This window comes from Triticum urartu, chromosome 3A (genome assembly GCF_056163025.1).
Source record: "Triticum urartu cultivar PI428250 chromosome 3A, HENAU_Tu73, whole genome shotgun sequence".
Lineage (NCBI taxonomy): Eukaryota > Viridiplantae > Streptophyta > Magnoliopsida > Poales > Poaceae > Triticum > Triticum urartu.
This window is the reverse complement of record NC_141875.1, coordinates 649,121,066-649,134,042: the sequence shown is the minus strand read 5'-3', so window position 1 is coordinate 649,134,042 and position 12,977 is coordinate 649,121,066.

The window sequence follows — 12,977 nt, the reverse complement described above, 5'->3', positions numbered from 1 at the left end:
GCTACGACGTGTTGATCTTCCGAGGCCGGGCATGACCTAGGAAAGTGTGTCCGGCCAAATGGGATCGAGCGTGTTGGGTTATGTGGTGCACCCCTGCAGGGAAGTTTATCTATTCGAATAGCCGTGTCCCTCGGTAAAAGGATGACCCAAAGTTGTACCTTGACCTTATGACAACTAGAACTGGATACTTAATAAAACACACCCTTTCAAGTGCCAGCTACAACCCGGTGATCACTCTCTCACAGGGCGACGAGGAGGGGATCGCTGGGTAGGATTATGCTATGCGATGATACTTGGTGAACTTACCATCTACTCTCTTCTACATGCTGCAAGATGGAGGCTACCAGAAGCGTAGTCTTCGACATGACTAGCTATCCCTGTCTTATTCTGGCATTCTGCAGTTCAGTCCACCGATATTGCCCCTTTACACAGATACCCATGCATATGTAGTGTAGATCCTTGCTTGTGAGTACTTTGGATGAGTACTCACGGTTGCTTTTCTTCCACTTTTCCCCCTTTCCCTTCTACCTGGTTGTCGCAACCAGATGCTGGAGCCCAGGAGCCAGACGCCACCTTCGACGATGACTCCTACTACACTGGAGGTGCCTACTACTACATGTAGGCCGCTCACGACGACCATGAGTAGTTTAGGAGGATCCCAGGCAGGAGGCCTACGCCTCTTTAGATCTGTATCCCAGTTTGTGCTAGCCTTCTTAAGGAAAACTTGTTTAGCTTATGTATGTACTCAGATACTATTTCTTCCGCTGACTCATCTATGATCGAGCACTTATTCGAGCCCTCGAGGCCCCTGGCTTGTATTATGATGCTTGTATGACTTATTTTATTTTTAGAGTTGTGTTGTGATATCTTCCGTGAGTCCCTGAGCTTGATCGTACATGTTTGCGTGTATGATTAGTGTACGATTGAATCGGGGGCGTCACAAGTTGGTATCAGAGCCGACTGCCTGTAGGAATCCCCCTTTCACACTCCTTGGCCAAAGTAAAGTCTAGACATTACAAAACTTTTACTAACTTGGTTGTGTGGCTTACGGGCCCACGTCGCCATTGGGTGGTATTAGGATCTTTTATTCCTCGTCTATACTATGGGACTCTTATCTCTCTTCTACTTGGGTTAAATGATTTTGCTCACTCTAACTCTAGGTTCTCGTAAATACTTTCTACCGGAGAGCCCCCTTATTACAGATAATCGCCTGCTACGCCAGAAGATTCCGAAGATACTCTCCGATGTTTTCCCGTGACCCTTGTGCCCTTCGTCCTTGCAATCCCTTCCATCGATAAATACTTACACCTGTCCTTCTTCCTTTCATTCCCCGCTACTCTTGTTATTACAAGATGCATTGGATTATTCTTCGACTTTTAATAATCTCTTCGGCCACCACCTTACAGATCTTGCCGCATGAATACCCCTATGGATACATTCCTCGCATTTATCGAGTATCCATTCATTCCCAGTTGTTCATGTGTTTTACAAAATACTCGAAATACCATTCGATCTTCCAAAAATCCTGAGCAGCCTATTGCTCTTGAAATTCTTGTTTGCTAGCATTATGATTAATCCCATAAGTCTGGTAATCTTATTGCCATCCTTTGTCATTATCATTTTGAGTCCATTGATTCAATATGTTGCAAATGCTCGCAATCCTAAATCAGATCCTAGAATTCATTCTTTCGGCTCAGATGTTATTTTAAACATGAGATGGATCTCAACCAATCAAATTGTCGTTGATTGTACCCATAAGCTTAATCAACTTATCCATCCTTAATCAGAGCATTTGCTTCTGATCCCTTGATTGGAAATCATAATTCTTTTCCATTTGAGCTTTGAATTAATTAGTTGTTTCTATAGTCTAATCTCCTTGCATTGTTTCTTCCTCTGGTTGAGTACCGATGCTCACATCAGATCCTTTGAGGACCACCGGATCCTTTGTTGGATTTTATCCGATGGCGTCCTTCATATTCAATCACTTTGGATGTTCTTTCTCCATTGGTAAATCATATCCTCTGAGTGACCGACCATGCTCTGCTTTCGAGCTTGTGTTATTTACTCCTAAAGTTTGTGGTATATGTTCCTAAGATGCCCCGATGGGTTGAACCAACGCCTTCCCTAATCTGTGTGGACCCGAAAGATTTCACGGGTCATACTTAGCTGGTATTGCACCAGGTAAAACTTTCAACAACTAATGTCATTTTTGAAATGCGAGAGGTGAATGAAAGGTTATGCATTAGAGAAGTGGGATTCGACCTTGAACTTTGTGTTCATGCCCATGGACACGATGTAGATCCTATCATGGAAGCTTCTTGTAATAATAACTATTTACTTAATAAGATTCATCTGGTATCTGTGAATTGATCCTTTGCAACCGTGGTTCCAACCATGATTGTTCTCCTTTGATTCTATTTCTCAGACAAGTTAAAGTACTTGCCTTCTATAGATCAGTACACCTTCCCAACCTCTATTTCGTTCTACCTTCGAGTATTACCCCCTGGTATCTCGAGGATATCAACCCATTGCACTTCATCTTATGAATTCCTGATGAAGTAGTACCTTTCCCTGTCATAGTCACTCCATGGGTTCTGAATTGTCGTCAACCGAGAACACGGAATAGCGAATCGAGTCCGTACTACGATTCAATAACTCTTAAGTAATTTCTGTTGCTTATGAGCTTAATCCTTCAAGTCATTCCTAGCCTGATTGGCCATATCATTATCATGGTAAATTTTAACTATGCTACATTGTCCTTCCCAAAGCACAGATTTCGATGGTGAGCTAATCTTACGTCGATCTTCCTCGTCATATCATTTCTCCTTGAGCAGCAAGCTTGATTTTGAGTTTGTGTCATACTCTTGGTTCCAATAACCTTTCGCTTCATCATTCCTTTGACTTGATGTCATTGCCGATCGATTACATCTTCATGAAGTCTCCCGACCATTGTGTCATGATCATCATCGGCATTCTGAGCTATTCCAGGATATCAATCAAATTCATGATGTGAAATACCATCCTTGCCCTCAATGAATTGTATTATCATCGACCACTTTATTGCCTTCCCACCAACACAAACTTGTTCATGTTTGGTGTTATACTGTGAGTTCCTTGCTATCCAGCAATTGTTCTTCTTTACCTTGGAACATTACCATCTCTTATGTCATCAATATTGTGAGAATTTCACCACCTTTCAAGAATTCGTGATACAGTTATGCTTCTCGCCATCACCATTCTTTTCTTGGTCCCCGTGTTGAGTGAACTCTGTTGTGCGAATTTAATATCTCTAGCAACCCTATTGCTTCAGAGTTATGGGACAATAATTCCAATTTAGAGTGTTGGTTGCTCAATCGCCATTCCGACATTGGTCGTGCAACCGAGCCCATATTTCGGGTGCACCTTTCAACCAATGTTTAATTGTGTATGTTTTCCTCCAGCATACATCATTAAGTCATTTGATGTGACAAATCATATCTCTGTGTTCACGCAACTGTGGAAATCCATCCTTTTGGAAGTCTCGATGAATTATCGTTGAGTCCATCAGCCACCTCCTTAACCTCTCCTTGGTTTAATGACGAACTCTTGTTTCGGAACTCGCTTCCATAGTTCATTTCCCAAGAATCTACAATGTCAGCTCATTTATTTGTGTTAAACCTCTTCTTCTTAGGCATCCTGTGTCTGAGGTATCCTGACACCAGTCATATCTGAATCTCGGTCAAATATGATGGCTGGAACATATTTCGAAGAGTTATAACATTGGTCTTTATATGACCCGGTAAGGTGGTGTCATACCTAGCCCACCTGGCCGGAGGCCCTATTGTTATAGTTTCCTTTTTAGCAAGGTTAACCATTCTTCCATGAGGAAATTTTAAGACTTATTCTATAAGTTATTCCTGATGGATCCTTTGTGTATCCAAAGTCTGACCTTTGCTTAAAGACCATGTCAATGCTATCTCGAAGCATGTATGTGGTACTCTGATCTTTGATAAGAACATTTAAAGCACCATGCTAAAATTTCTTTATCAATTATCCAAACACCGTTGTATGGGTAATGTTATGAAATTCCTCTCCCCTTACCTAAATGGTTTCCTGCTTTCTATCATGTCAGGGATATCATGCTCTGCTTGTCCTTGGGAAGGATATACCCTTGAACTATGTGTTTAAACACATTCTCCTTTCCATTGTTTTGTTTAATCCGATAATCATATTTTCCTTTCCATTGGTTGGTTTAACGTTTCTTGTGATCTAACGTTTCTTGTGATCTATATGATCTAAGCAATAACATTCTCCTGCTTATGTAAACACCTCGGTGTATAATTCTGTCAGCAAGACCCTGTTACCATTGTTGATGACATTCCGGTAGCCACCAATGGACAAGAACTTTGCCTATTGGTCTGCCTCGTTCAACGAGCGGGAAAATGGTTCTCTTCGTCCCTCGCCCTTGGTACCGATATTGTTGCTGACATAACTGATAGGCTACCCTCTGACATGTCTTGCTATCATGACCGTGCAAGGTGTCAATGCCCTTCCTACTTTTAACCACATGGTGGGCCCATAACCCACAGTTCCATAGGATCGAAACCTAACTCTCTTGTACACCCATATTGCCAAAGTTATTTCCTCGCGCTTGATTTCGTATGTAATTCATGGGTTATCTTCCTAGAAATCTACTTTGGTATCAGATGCAATACTTGTTCTCGTTGCTCTGGACCCCTTTCCCACTTTGTTCACGCATCGAACGATTGCCTACCCACTTAAACTTCTCATGGTACCTTCTTACTTTGCTCTTTATATCTTCTTAAGTTTCATTTTGAGAGATACTTATGCTTCTTCCCCTGAGTTATCTGTATGATGCTCGATCTTGTTAGAATCCGTCCTTATAGAGTTTCCCCTTCTTACCTTTTCGTAAGTACGGTGACGATCCTGAAGGAAGGATGACAACTTCATCATGATGACCTGAAGCACAGAAATGAAGACATCAATGTAATGGATTGACCTCTTCAAGAAGAGCAACTAAGACCGAGAAGATTCGTTAGGATTTCGTAACCAGACCTTTCCCCCTTATTCCACCTCTTAAATCTCGGGACGAGATTTCTTGTACTGGAGGAGAATTGTGACGCCCGGATAGTTATGCTACAGTAACCCTGCGCTAATGATGCCATGTCACCACGATTACTATTGTTAACCTTGCGATGATTCAAATCCCGTTCAAATTTCAAATTTAAAGTCAGGTCAAACAATTAAAGTTTTCAAAAGTCAAAACTAAAATGATCTTAAGGTGACAAATAAATCATGGATATTATTGGTGGAGAAACAACATCTTTATAAAATAATTAAATACCCTAAAGTGATTAAAACATCAGCAAAACAATTGGTTATACTCCTAATATATTTTACAAAATACTAAAATATTTTAGCTAGGTGAAAAAGTTAATTGCGGTAGTGGCATAATTAGTAATACTATTTTAGGTGCAACTTATGTATTTTATAAGAACTAAAATTTAATATAACGGTAAAAAGAAAATTAAGAAAAAGAAAAGAAAAATGAAGACAGAAAAATAAAGTAAAAGCAAAAGAAATCCCCCCTCCCCCGCTGGGCCTCGGCCCAGCTGGCCACCAGGACAACCAGGACAGCCCACCTAAACTCCCTGCTCCTTCCTCTTGTTCACTAGTGGTCGTGTGCGCGCCCTAGCCGTCTGTGCGTGATGCCGCCGGTGGATGCTCGCCACCGTGACACTACAGGGGCGCAGGAGGAGTATAAGACCGCCCCGACCTCGTGGACGAACCCTAGTTCCCCACCTTCATTTCCTTCCGTTGCTATCCTCTCCCGCACACGTGGACGAGCCGCCGTCACCACGATCGCTGTCGATCCCGCGGCCCCCGACCTCACTGCGCCGTGACACCGAGTTTGCCCACTCCATCGACGAGCGCTCCTTCGACTGGTGCTGCCCGTGGGAGCCCGAAGCCCCTGCACCATCCTCTACCTCGTCGTCGACCCCTCGGCCCCGACGAGCCCCACCGCGTGATTCGCCGCCACCACTGCGTCCCCGGCTTCCCCAAGCCGTCCCCCGCCCTCACTGTGAGCTTTGCCTTCTTTCCCCTTTCTCCCCTCCGACGATTTCGCGCTCTAGCTAGGACCCCGCCATGGACAGACCTCTCTATCGCCGCTACTCATGGTGCCGCATCCACACCTTGCCCCGCCCTAGTCGTGGCCTTGCCGCGCCCGTGCGCTTTACTGCACGTGCACACGCGTGATCAAGCCGCGCCTTGCCCCCGCAACCTGCTCTGCTGGTGCCCGCCGCGCCCTCCTCTGCAAGCTGGCGCGCCGCCCGTGCCTCCACCTCTGATCCGCGTGCTCTGCTGCCTCTAGCCACGCCGGCCCTCGCCAAGCCGAAGCAGCCCGCCCGCACAACCCGCGCCTGCTACCCGCCTCGCATCGCCCCACCGCGCCTGTTCCGGCAGACGCCCGTGACGTCGCGGATGTCGACTCCGCCGTCGACGCCGGCCAAGTCCGGCTGCCCCACGACCACCGGTCGACGTGGTCGACAACCAGCTACCCATCGGTCCCCTTCGTGCATCGAACCAACGCCCGTAGCGTAAGCACGGCGGGTTCCCGCGTTGCTGCCGTCGCCGGCGCACTGGAACTCCTCGCCGGTGTTAACCACGATGACGTGGACGTCATTAACCCCCTAACCAAATCCTTAACAGCCACTGACATCGGACCCCACAGTCCTATTTAATCTCATCGGTTTTGTTTAAAAGTCTGTTAAACAAATCACTCAACGACACTCGGGCCCCACTCGGCCCTTTGACCAGTCAAACTGCTGACTAGGACTAGCCCAGTCAATGGCAGGTGGGACCCAGTGGCCCACTTTGACCAGTCAACAGGGACCCAGTGTCAGTCTCACATACAAATAGCTGGGTACACTCTTTGTGTACCCGTAGCAATTTAACATTTAATTTCGAATTAAACAATTCAGAAAATGTTTTAAAACTTTAAAAATTAATATAAAATAATCCATAACTCGGATGGAAAAACTTTGTACATGAAAGTTGCTCAGAACGACGAGACGAATCTGGATACACAGCCCGTTCGTCCGCCACACACCCCTAGCATATCAAACCTGCAACTTTCCCCCTCTGGTCCGTCTGTCCGAAAACACGAAACACCGGGAATACTTTCCCAGATGTTTCCCCCCTTCGCCGGTATCACCTATACCCACGTTAGGTCACCCCTAGCACAACGTATTGCCGCGTCTTGCTTTGTGTTACATTTGATTTCTCTGTTATTTATTGTATTCCCCCTCTGTTACTTCTTTTTGATAGACTCCGAGACCGTTGCCGATGTTCGTGTGTTCGACTACATCGAAGATGACCCCTCCTTCTTGCCAGAGCAACCAAGCAAGCCCACCCCCCCTTGATCACCAGATATCGCCTATTCTTCTCTATACTGCTTGCATTAGAGTAGTGTAGCCTGTTACTGCTTTCCATTTATCCTATCCTGATGCATAGCATGTCCTTGCTACTACTGTTGTTACCTTTACCTGCAATCCTAAATGCTTAGTATATGATGCTAGTATTCCATTAGTGGCCCTACACTCTTGTTCGTCTGCCATGCTATACTACTGGGCCGTGACCACTTCGGGAGGTGATCACGGGCATATGCTATACACTTTATATTGTTACTTTACTTATGATATTGTTCAGAGATGGGGGCTGAAGGGGCAGGTGGCTCCATCCCAGTAGAGGTGGGCCTGGGTTCCCGATGGCCCCCGACTGTTAGTTTGTGGCAGAGCGACAGGGCAGGTTGAGACCACCAAGGAGAGAGGTGGGCCTGGCCCTGGTCGGCATTCGCGGATACTTAACACGCTTAATGAGATCTTGGTATTTGATCTGAGTCTGGCCACTGGCCTATACGCACTAACCAACTACGCGGGAAATATATGGGCACTCGACGTCGTGGTATCAGCCGAAGCCTTCGTGACGTCAGCGACTGAGCGGCGTGCGCCAGATTGGACTGGAACGCCTGCTAGGCTAGGTCTGCTTCCGATACGTCCATTTTGCATCATGCTTTTATATCGATATTTATTGCATTATGGGCTGTTATTACACGTTATGTACAATACTTATGCCTATTCTCTCTTATTTTACAAGGTTTACATAAGGAGGGAGAATGCCAGCAGCTGGAATTCTGGGCTGGAAAAGGAGCAAATATTAGAGACCTATTATGCACAACTCCAAAAGTCCTGAAACTCCACGAAAGTCATTTTTGGAAATAATAAAAAATATCTAGCGAAAGAAGTTCACCAGAGGAGGGCCCACCTGTCCACGAGGGTGGGGGCGCGCCCTACCCCCTGGGCGCGTCCCTACCTCGTGGGCCCCCTGTTGGCTCTCCGATGCCCATCTTCTGCTATATGAGGTCTTTCGATGAGGAAAAAATCATAAGCAACCTTTCGGGATGAGACTCTGCCGCCACGAGGCGGAACCTTGGCGGAACCAATCTAGGGCTCCGGCAGAGCTGTTCTGCAGGGGACACTTCCCTCCGGGAGTGGGAAATCATCGCCATCGTCATCACCAACGCTCCTCTCATCGAGAGTGGGCAATCTCCATCAACATCTTCACCATCGCCATCTCATCTCCAAACCCTAGTTCATCTCTTGTATCCAATTCTTCTCTCCAAGTCCGGGATTGGTGCTAGTAGGTTGCTAGTAGTGTTGATTACTCGTTGTAGTTGATGCTAGTGGTTTACTTGGTGGAAAATCATATGTTCATATCCTTTATGCATATTATTACCCCTCTGATTATGAACATGAATATGCTTTGTGAGTAGTTATGTTTGTTCCTGAGGACACGGGAGAAGTCTAGCTATTAGTAGTCATGTGAATTTGGTATTCATTCGATATTTTGATGAGATTATGTTGTCTAGCCTCTAGTGGTGTTATGTGAATGTCGACTACATAACACTTCACCATTATTTGGGCCTAGAGGAAGGCATTGGGAAGTAATAAGTAGATGATGGGTTGCTAGAGTGACAGAAGCTTAAACCCTAGTTTATGAGTTGCTTCGTAAGGGGCTGATTTGGATCCACATGTTTCACGCTATGTTCAGGTTTACCTTAATACTTTTGTTGTAGTTGCGGATGCTTGCAATAGAGGTTAATCATAAGTGGGATGCTTGTTCAAGTAAGAACAGCACCCAAGCACTGGTCCACCCACATATCAAATTATCAAAGTACCGAACGCGAATCATATGAACGTGATGAAAACTAGCTTGACGATATTCCCATGTGTCCTCGGGAGCGCTTTTCCTTATATAAGAGTTTGTCCAGGCTTGTCCTTTGCTACAAAAAGGATTGGGCCACCTTGCTGCACTTTATTTACTTTTGTTACTTGTTGCTCGTTACAAATTATCTTATCACAAAACTATCTGTTACCACTTATTTCAGTACTTGCAGAGAATACCTTGCTAAAAACCGCTTATCATTTCCTTATGCTCCTCGTTGGGTTCGACACTCTTACATATCGAAAGGACTGTGATAGATCCCCTATACTTGTGGGTCATCAAGACTCTTTTCTGGCGCTGTTGCCGGGGAGTGAAGCGCCTTTGGTAGGTAGAATTTGGTAAGGAAAAATTTATATAGTGTGCTGAAATTTACCGTCACTTTTTACTATGGAAAGTAATCCTCTGAGGGGCTTGTTTGGGGTATTTTCACCCCGACCAGTAGAGCAAAGAGTTTCTCCTTAACCTACTGAACCTATTGAATATGAAAATGTTCCCTTTGAATTTCCTTCGGGTATGATAGAAAAAAACTGCTAGCTAATCCTTTTTCAGGAGATGGAACAAAGCATCCTGATGAGCACCTAATATATGTGGATGAAGTTTGTGGATTATTTAAGCTTGCAGGTATACCCGATGATGTTGCTAAGAAGAAGGTATTCCCTTTATCTTCGAAGGGAGATGCATTGACATGGTATAGGCTATGTGATGATACAAGATCATGGAACTATAGAAGATTGAAATTGGAATTTCATCAAAAGTATTATCCTATGCATCTTGTTCATCGTGATCGCAATTATATATATAATTTTTGGCCTCGCGAAGGAGAAAGCATCGCTCAATCTTGGGGGAGGCTTAAATCAATGTTATATTCATGCCCCAATCATGAGCTCCCAAGAGAAACAATTATTCAAAACTTTTATGCTTGGCTTTCTGAAAACAATTGCACCATGCTCGATACTTCTTGTACTGGCTCTTTTATGATGAAGACTATTGAATTTAAATGGGATTTATTGGACAGAATTAAACGCAACTCTGAAGATTGGGATATCGACGAAGGTAAGGAGTCAGCTATGGCACCTAAGTATGATTGTGTTAAATCTTTTATGGACACCGATATTTTCCGTAAGTTTAGCACTAACTATGGACTTGACTCTGAGATAGTAGCTTCTTTCTGTGAATCTTTTGCTAATTATGTTGATCTCCCTAAGGAGAAGTGATTTAAATATCATCCTCCCATAGAAGTAAAAGTAGCCACACCTATTAAAGTTGAAGAAAAGACTATCACTTATAATGATCCTATTGTTCCTACTTCTTATGTTGAGAAACCACCTTTCCCTGTTAGAATAAAGGATCATGCTAAAGCTTCAACTGTGGTTCGTAAAAGCAATATTAGAACTTATACACCTCATGAGAAAGTTAAAGTAGAACCTAATATTGCTATTGTTAAAGATCTCTTGTCTGATAATATTGATGGGCATGTTATTCAATTCTGCGGTGAAACTGCTAGAATTGCTAAACCTTGTGCTGAAGATAAACATAGACCTGTGGTAGGCGTGCCTGTTATTTCTGTTAAAATAGGAGATCATTGTTATCATGGCTTATGTGATATGGGTGCTAGTGCTAGTGTTATACCTATTACCTTATATGAAGAAATTAAGCATGAAATTTCACCTGCTGAGTTGGAAGATATTGATGTCACAATTAAACTTGCCAATAGAGACACTATATCAGCAATGGGAACTGTTAGAGATGTTGAAGTCTTGTGTGGGAAAACTAAATATCCTGCTGATTTTCTTGTGGTTCCCCACAAGATAGCTTTTGTCCCATTATATTTGGTAGACCCTTCTTGAACACTGTCAGTGCTAAGATAGACTACGAAAAGAATGTTGTTACTATTGGTGTGGATGATATGATTCATGTGTTTAATTTCTCTAAATTTAGTAAACAACACCGTGAAGAAGAATTACCTGGTAAGGATGAAATTATTGGTCTTGCTTCTATTGTCGTACCTCCTAGTGATCCTTTAGAACAATATTTGCTAGACCATAAAAATGATATGTTTATGAATGAAAGAAGGGGAACCGATGAAGTATTCTTTAAACAGGAACCTATTCTGAACCACAATTTGCCTGTTGAAATCTTAGGGGATCCTCCTCCACCCAAGGGTGATCCCGTGTTTGAGCTTAAACCGTTGCCTGATAATCTTAAATATGCTTATCTTGATGAAAAGAAGATATATCATGTTATTATTAGTGCTAACCTTTCAGAGCATGAAGAAGAAAGATTATTGAAAACTCTGAAGAAGCACCGTGCTGCTATTGGATACACTCTTGATGATCTTAAGGGCATTAGTCCCACTCTATGTCAACATAAAATAAATTTGGAAACAGATGCCAAACCAGTTCGTGATCCTCAACGACGTTTGAATCCTAAAATGAAAGAAGTGGTAACAAAAGAAATACTAAAGCTTGTGGAGGCAGGTATAATTTATCCCGTTGCTGATAGTCAGTGGGTAAGTCATGTCCATTGTGTCCCTAAGAAGGGAGGTATTACTGTTGTTCCTAATGACAGAGATGAATTGATTCCACAAAGAATTATCACAGGTTATAGGATGGTAATTGATTTCCATAAATTAAATAAGGCTACTAAGAATTACACCTTACCTTTTATTGATCAAATGCTAGAAAGATTATGCAAACATACACACTATTGCTTTCTAGATGGTTATTCTGGTTTCTCTCAAATATCTGTGTCGGCTAAAGATCAATCAAAGACTACTTTTACATGCCCTTTTGGTACTTTTGCTTATAGACGCATGCCTTTTGGTTTATGTAATGCACATGCTACCTTTCAAAGATGCATGATGGCTATATTCTTTGACTTTTGTGAAAAGATTTGTGAGGTTTTCATGGACGACTTTTCCGTCAATGGATCTTCTTTTGATGATTGCTTGAGCAATCTTGATCGAGTTTTGCAGAGATGTGAAGAAACTAATCTTGTCTTGAATTGGGAAAAGTGCCACTTTATGGTTAATGAAGGTATTGTCTTGGGGCATAAAGTTTCTGAAAGAGGTATTGAAGTTGATAAAGCCAAGGTTGATGCTATTGAAAAGATTCCATGTCCCACGGACATCAAAGGTATAAGAAGTTTCCTTGGTCACGCCGGATTTTATAGGAGGTTCATTAAAGACTTCTCAAAAATTTCTCGGCCTCTGACTAATTTATTACAAAAAGATATACCATTTGTCTTTGATGATGATTGTGCGGAAGCATTTGAAATACTTAAGAAAGCCTTGATCTCTGCACCTATTGTCCAGCCACCTGATTGGAATTTACCCTTTGAAATTATGTGTGATGCTAGTGATTATGTTGTAGGTGCTGTTCTAGGGCAAAGAGTTGATAAGAAATTAAATGTTATCCATTATGCTAGTAAGACTCTAGACAATGCTCAAAGAAATTATGCTACTACTGAAAAAGAATTCTTAGCAATTGTATTCGCTTGTGATAAGTTCAGACCTTATATTGTTGATTCTAAAGTAACTATTCACACTGATCATGCTGCTATTAAATACCTTATGGAAAAGAAAGATGCTAAACCTAGACTTATTAGATGGGTTCTCTTGCTACAAGAATTTGATTTGCATATTGTTGATAGAAGGGGAGCTGAGAACCCCGTTGCAGACAACTTGTCTAGGT